Consider the following 8,036-nt stretch of genomic DNA (forward strand, 5'->3'; position numbering starts at 1 on the left):
AGTATAAACATAGCTCTTCATGATATAGAAATAAGTTTATCAAGAAATTCTAGATCAAAGATATATTGAGGATACAGAGAAATATGTCAAGTGCAGTATGTTTCATTTGCAGTGGGTCATATTTACATAGATTTAAAAAAATACAATTTGTGCACGAACAGAAATGAATAATAATAATAATAATAATAATAATAATAATTATAATAATAATAATCACTTGCATTTTACAACACTAAAGAGAGGAGCTTCTTAGACTTTGCTGAGAGTGTTTTCCTAACCACCCACCTATTACACTCATTTACTTTACTTTGTACTGATTTATATGAAACAGTCAGTACAAATAACCCCAAGGCAGCGCCCATGTCAAATAACAGCACTGCACTGTGCTGTCTGTGTGTGAAGGAAGTGATGTGAGAATGATTCGACGAACCTCTTGCCAAAAACAGCACTGGAGATGTACATACAGATGTACTTTGTTCCGTCTTTCCGGCTCCACTTGATTCCCCTGAAGTGTTTTGTTATCTTTACAATGGCTCACACAATGATCTCTTGTGTGGAAAGAAAAAAGGAATGGGAGCATTGCACTTCAAGTGCACCAGATGTAGAAACATTAGCACAGAGAGCACGCAAATCAGAAATCAAGTCGTATTGCTTCTCAACTAGATTAACTGGTGTTGTTTTGAGTGTAAAACACTTGATATTAAGACTACAGTGTTACATAATCATGTCCATCTTTTACACTTATATATCATTTCTTTGTGTTTGGTAACTATGCTTTAGGGGAAGGGTGGCCATAGCTCCTGATTCACTGGGACACTTCAGTTTTTTAATTAAAAAAATAATTACAAATTTGAACTGTCCCTAATTGTGCTGGGGTTGGTTGCATGAAGATAGGACCATTTGCTTAAATAGGCTTACTGTAGACTGCTGGTCGGTCCTACCTGAGTCTAACCCTCAAAGCATTCTGGGAAAATGAAGACATTGGGGAAACAAAACATGGTCAATGTGGCAAGACACAAGCCCTGTAAATAGTGAATAAATCTGTCCCTGCCCACAATCACATGTGTGGCTATTCACCAATTAGGTAACTGGGTGCTAATTGGGGAGTGGCCACATGTATAAAAAGGTAAAATGCTTGGTTTGTTGGGGTTGTGACTTGAACTGTAGTGAATACTAATAAAGAATTTACTAACTGTGCTTGTATCTGCAATCCGTGTCTGGAGTCTCTATACTATTTCCTGGGCTGGTTTAACATCAAACCAGCCTGTTCATCAGCTCCTGGAATGTTGTAACACACATACACTTCAGTACCACTTTCATCCCTTTACCATTATGGAGCGGCACTTTCATTTCTCACATATTTTCTACACTTTGAAATGTCTGGTACAGTACAGTAAGGCAGCTGCTGCAGGTACCACCTCATACAAGACTACAAATACATGGAGTTATAGAATTATAAGGCTTGTTTGGACCTGTAGGTTAAATATTATGGTAGTGAGTGCTTTTAAAGGTCAGATATGAACAGTATTGCTGAGATCAGGGCCAGCTACAGCTATAACCCTTCTCCTTTATAATGGCAACTCATGTTCATTTCATCCTGCTCCTGTGGATCTCTTTCATGTCCATGATGGTAATGACTAACTGAAATCTCATCAAAGAAATATCTCCGCGACACGGTTTGCGTAACATGTTTTCCTTGGAAATTAAGCCAAACAGAGACTTTCCATTTTAACTGTCAAACCCTAATGATTATAACACAACTATCCACCATTATCAAATTAATCTTCTTCGAAAAGTGTTCATTGCATGCATCTCTTGCTACCTTCCAGCATCTGTAGCAGAAGAAGTTACCACCACTATTGTCAGGAGCAGTAAGAAATAAGAGACCTTAGTTGATTAGTTATTTTTAGGTATTATTTGTGACATAGCTGCCAAGTCCATAGTGGTTATTGCTAACAACAAGCCTACTTAAGGTACTGTATTCTGAGCAAACATATACCACCATAGATAAAGGGATTTGTCCACACATGGTGAAGAGTGAATAATTTCAAGTGCTATGTTGTTTGCATTTGTTCACATTGATTCTAGGAGAGTATTGAGAAGATGGGACCAAAAGAGTGGAAGAACCACATACTCACATGTCTGAACAGAAGGGGAAAGTTAGAAACAAGGCAGCTAGCATTTCTATTGAAGGGAACATGTTCTTATTAAATCAGTTATCCACAGGGGCAGGCCTGTATTATTTTATCCTATTTACCAAACATGGTGTCATAAGAAATGAAAACTAATACCAGCCTGCCACAGCTTGCAGTATTTCTTATGAAAAGCAATGTTTTACACCCACACATGCATACTAAAGGAATATTTTCACAAGTCAATGTGTTTTTGATTAATTACTTTTTTTGTTTTTAGCTTTTTAAAGTCTCCTATACGCTTTCATCCTAAGGAAATGAGTTGGCTCTGTATTCGAGATACACACTGAACAATGTAGACTCTTTTTTGCTTTGTGGCCTTCGTCACTTTTAACTGTCTTCTTAAAGGAAGAATAACATTAATTTGGAGCTTCTCCAGTTTGCATAATGTAGAGCATTTGAACCCCTTTAGCTATGTGACAATGCTCTATCTAGGCAGTATAATTGATAAGATGGGGATCCCTTTTCAATGGCATATACAATAAACTGCTGGAGGTCCTTAAATGAATTGCTTAGTACAAAGGAAGTGCAAATTCAAAGCAGGTAGTTGTTGAGTCAGACAGTCGGCAAGCCTCGGGCATCATGGAATCATGCATCCACTTGGTTGATTCCTCTCTTCTGAATTCTTTGTTCATTGAACGTTTTCTTAATCGAATAAAAACAAAATAATGCCATGCACTTGAACAACAGCTATATTTATAACCAAAATGAAAGTGTGTTCCCTGTAGGGTAATGCTTTCGGAGTGGATTAAGAAAATCATGATCCCATTTGTGTGAATAGCAAGACCCTGTGGCACCCCAACAATTGCAGGGTTAGTAATGTGTCCCCCAATTTTTAAGTAACAACTGGGTTAGGCAACATTTATAATGCTAGCATAAATAAATAAATAAATAAATAAATAAATAAATAAATTGCAATTGTTTAAAATTTTACTTCGTATTTTTTAAAGAAAAAATGTAATGGGCCATTTTTTTTACATGCTATGGGATTATACAGATAACTAAATATAAGAATATTAAAACAACATTGGAAAATCAATGCTTTATTCACAAATAAAACACATATATGCTGCAACACCAACTGCTGGAGGCTTTGCTGAGGGCCCCAATGGTATTGCAATAACCCTCAGTGGATCTCATCTGCCAGCAATTTTATTCAGTATTTTTAAATCAGTATTTCAGCAGCTTAAATCGTAGGAATACCTGGACTTTACCCTTTGGAAGATTTTTTGGACGAGGTTTCAAATCTATATTCCAAGTATGTTCTGTGTACATCTTAATTTCTCCTTTATCTGGCTCCAGGGTACAAAAAGCTTGAGAATCACCAAACAGAAGAAGATAAGATTGATAGTTAATTGAGTGGGAAGCGATTCTTCTGCCCTCAATGAAGACGGAGGTCTCGCCCTCACTTTCCTATTGTGTGTAGCTGGGTTTATTGTGTTTGATTCCTTTATTTCAGGAAATTGAGAATTGCTGCATCTAAACACTACAGCATATATTTTATGAAGGGTTCAGCTAAGGTGACATTTGAATTTTTTTATATATACAAGACAGGAAATGTGTTACTGTGTTGCAAAGTGTAGCACACACTGCAGAAGCAATCTGTAAGCCAGGCATTCTCTGTGTCTCGTTCCATAAATTAATTTGATCTTTTTTCTTGTTATTTTAAACTGAAGGCTTGGTTTTTTTCAAGGAATAGGTTGCATCTTTCCTTGTCACAAAATGTTTCATATTTTACACACTGTATAGCTTTTTTTTCTATAAATTGATATTTTTAAAATATCTATTTTTTAAAAATTGCATTTTTGCTTGTTTCCTTTGTTTAGTACTAAAAGAAACCAATTTCAGGACTTTCAGGTTGGATTAAGTTCATTTAGAATTATATATGGGACAAAAACTCTTCATTTATTCTGGCACTTAATAGCAACACTGCAAAAACCTAATTGCACTGGCGGTGGAAGCAATGCTGTTTCTCACTCATTCTTCCTAAACAGACAGTCCCATCTCCCTTAACCTGAGTGGATGCCTCAAGATGGACTAGAATGGCCTTTAAGTCAAATAAGTACACACGGGCTAGTCCATTAACCCACTATGCCACTTTGCCTACTCTCCCAAACCTCACAAAACACCTTCACACCTAACAAAAGGATACGTTTTGACAGGCCATAACATCAAACACACTCAATCAAAGAATATAAGGTGAAACTAATAAGTAGACAAATGTCATCGGCAAGAAGCTTTGACAGGGTGCTTGCACAGCAACAACATTTACAGTGCAAACCTTTAGTAAATGGGATAGTATTGTGTTCCATTTGCCAGAGGTGCTGTCCCAATTAATGGTACATAAAGTCCCTTTGCTTTAACTGCTCCAAGTGCACATTGCAAGAGGGGTAGCACACAGTCAATTAAAGGATAGTTACAAATGCCATTTAAAATGTTGTTTCTTTTTTACCCCTCTCTTACCCATTTATCACATTCTATTGCTTGCATGCTGAGGTTGTTCTCTATTGCTTGCATGCTGAGGTTGTTCTCTATTGCTTGCATGCTGAGGTTGTTCTCTATTGCTCAGGATAATCGGATGCCACTTTGTTTGCTGGTCTGTGTTTATGTGCCCTTTATTTTATTTGCTTCCGAATCTACAGAAGATGTAAGGTGTCAACCTCAGGCTGAAAGATGTTTTTTAAAAAAAAATACACAACCACTGTTTAAAATAAATAAATAAATAACACAGCATTTAAAAAGTCTCTAAAAGCCCAAGGGAGATTAAACAATTTTAACTTCATCGTGTATTTCATTTAAGAACACAGCAGAGTAAATATTTATGATTATATTGTTGCTTTGCATACTTGGAGGCTGCTGCTGCTGCTGCTAGTGCACGTACCAGCGATAGCCGAGCAGTTATACATAAATCAATAGGAAGCCAGATGTAACAAGAATAGTAATGTCTACAGAAATACAATCTGGGCACAGTTTAAGGATTTGTTTATACAACATCTTGATATGAATTATTAAAAGATTGGATTTTTACCAACAAGGATTAACAGTTTATTATTGCTAATTTAAAGTTTTATAAAAGTACTAGCGATGTTTTACAAATGTTTTAGCTACAGCTATGTATATCCAGTTAACTCTTGTTTATAACATATTTACATATTCTTTAGGGCTGTTTTACCTCAAATATGCCACACAGTAAACTTTGTAATAGCATGTCTTCCAGTGTAGATTCTAGACCTTTATAAAATGCAACTTGCTGCACAGCTAAAATGCCTCATTTTCATTTTACACAGATAATCCATATTAACCAGTGGTGGGGTTGTTGCAAAAACTTTTTTTCAATCTTTAATTTGAATTTCCATTAGGGTAATTTAATAAAATACAAAGTGTCTGAGAAAGACACCACAATTTCCCTGCTATCCACAGTGCCAACACAGCAATACAGGTCTTGCAGGCACAGAATACTACATTTACTTTATTTTCAGGGCTTCTTGTACTGTGCAATCTTTTCACCGACAGGAAATGTTTGATTGTGACCAAGTAAGTTTTTGCTGCCCTCCTGTGGCCAACCAATTTATAACATTTACATCCCATAAATGCAATACAGTACAACCAGCAATAAGGTTTAAAAAATACTCATCTATCGCTGCATACACAATTACCTGAACGAAGTATGAGAAATACAATATTGCCAGACCTGCATTGAGAAAGCTTCATCAGTACACAAGTTATTTACTCTAAAAAGTGGTCATACCTTTAATAGTGTGAAGATTTATAAAACTGTTGCAGTGGTGTACACATTCCCTGCATATTCCAGCGATTTCTGCCATCACATACATTCTAATAAGCTGTGTAATGGAACTACATCCTTGACTGCATGAAATATATTTAATCTAATGTGCCTTTCACAAATTCAATTCAAAATACTCCTGATGTCCTCCACTTGTCTGTTTTTAATAATAATTGACAGCTTTTGGTTTCTTTCATCTAATGCTTTTTCCAAGCCACGAGTCCCAATCAGACATTTTAGCAATAAAAACAAGAGTGCCCCAACAACAGAATGGCATAGACTGATTCCAGGTGGCAGTGCCGAGCTGGGTTCAGATCCCTGAAACTATTCGGTCACAGACTTCAAATGGATACAAATTGTCAGCTGAAGCAGTGATCCTCTCATGACCAAGATCACTTGGCCTCATTTTGGCAAACCGCTCTGGTTCTTGTTTAAGTGGGACAGAACCTCTAGCAAGTGGAACACAATACTAAAAGAAAAAAAAAAACTGTTTTATCCCATTTACTAAAGGCTTGCACTGTAAATGTTGTTGCTGTGCAAGCACCCTGTCAAAGCTTCTTGCCGATGACATTTGTCTACTTATTAGTTTCACCTTATATCCTTTGATATAGAGTTTTTGATCCAAACTTGCCCTTTTGTTAGGTTTGCAGGTGTTTTTTTGGCTTTGTTTTGTTGAAAGTGCTGCAATTCTGGGTCATCAGCATCGTCTTGCCCCAGACACCTCAAGGGTACTAGCTTACTTTTACAGTTTGCTTCTCCTTTCACATGTCTCACCTTGGCTTCTGCAAATTGCTTCCCAGGATTATACATGCTTTACAAATTCCAACATTACAGAGTTTACAGTTTATACAAAAGTTAATATGTACAGAAATCCTGGAAAAGTAAAAATGTCATTCACAACTTTAAAAATATCAAATATTTATATAAAACAGATCAAGTTAGGGTAAAACAGCTGTTCAAACATTATCTAACTTCTTTAAAGAAAAAAAAAAATTCAGATCTCAAAGGTACCTCTTATATTAAACTAACACTATCCATACCTACATAGTAACTTCAAACACTAGAAGAATCACAATACAGCAAGATTCCAAAAAACATCAGGGCTTACCATAGAACACTGGGGACGTAAGGTTTGCATTACGCAGCAGAACATTAACAAATTGAATTAGTGAAGATTTAAACTGCGATACATTTTTTAAAAGTAAAGCAGTATTTTTATTATTACCATTAATTAACAAGTGGCCTGGCAAAGACAGGTTGTTTAGAAGGAATACTTTTCTTTTATTTCATTCTTACAGTCATCAGATTTACATAGTTGCTCTCAAACCCTTTAAAGAATCTGTCTTACAGAAACAATTACATTTCAAGATTACATTCAATCCAGTCTTTTTTTTTCTTTCTATTTTTATTTTTTGTTTAGCCCCAATCTCCCTTGAATAGCTTAAGCCTACATTCAGCATAAAATGACAGTGATATTACCAGCACTGGTTGCTGTCCAAGTACAACATTATCCAGCCGCTGGCAGGGTGCAGCCCCAGCCTGTCCAGGCCTCAAGGGGATACTCACGATCAGGCAGCACCTAGACAAAAATATCCACAAGTAAAAGAAACATTCCACACTGTCCTGACACTGTCAGCACACAAGATACTGAGGCTGGAAAACAGCTAAAAACAAAGGATTTAGATAGTCAACACAAACACACCTCATTCTACATTAGTTGTGCAGTTGTGTGGTCTTTTCCAAAACCTCACTGCTTGTTTACACATTTAGCACTCCCTGAAGTATTTGGACACTTCAAAAACAAAAATGCTACAAATGTTGTTGAAAATAAATGGCAATTGGTACAGATCTGTACCAGACTGGACCAAAGCTCAGTCCTTTACTAAGAGGCTAACAGTTGGTAATACTGGCGTCTTGTCACTTAACATCAATCCTTTTGATTCAGCTAAAATGCTGCAGTTTTACTGTAACCTGCAATCTCCCTATATCACCTAATATGGAAAGTTTATCATCAATGGTTGCATAATAAAAAAAACACTTATAGCCTACCCTGGTTATAT

This window comes from Acipenser ruthenus, chromosome 18 (assembly GCF_902713425.1).
Source record: "Acipenser ruthenus chromosome 18, fAciRut3.2 maternal haplotype, whole genome shotgun sequence".
NCBI classification, from domain to species: Eukaryota; Metazoa; Chordata; class Actinopteri; order Acipenseriformes; family Acipenseridae; genus Acipenser; species Acipenser ruthenus.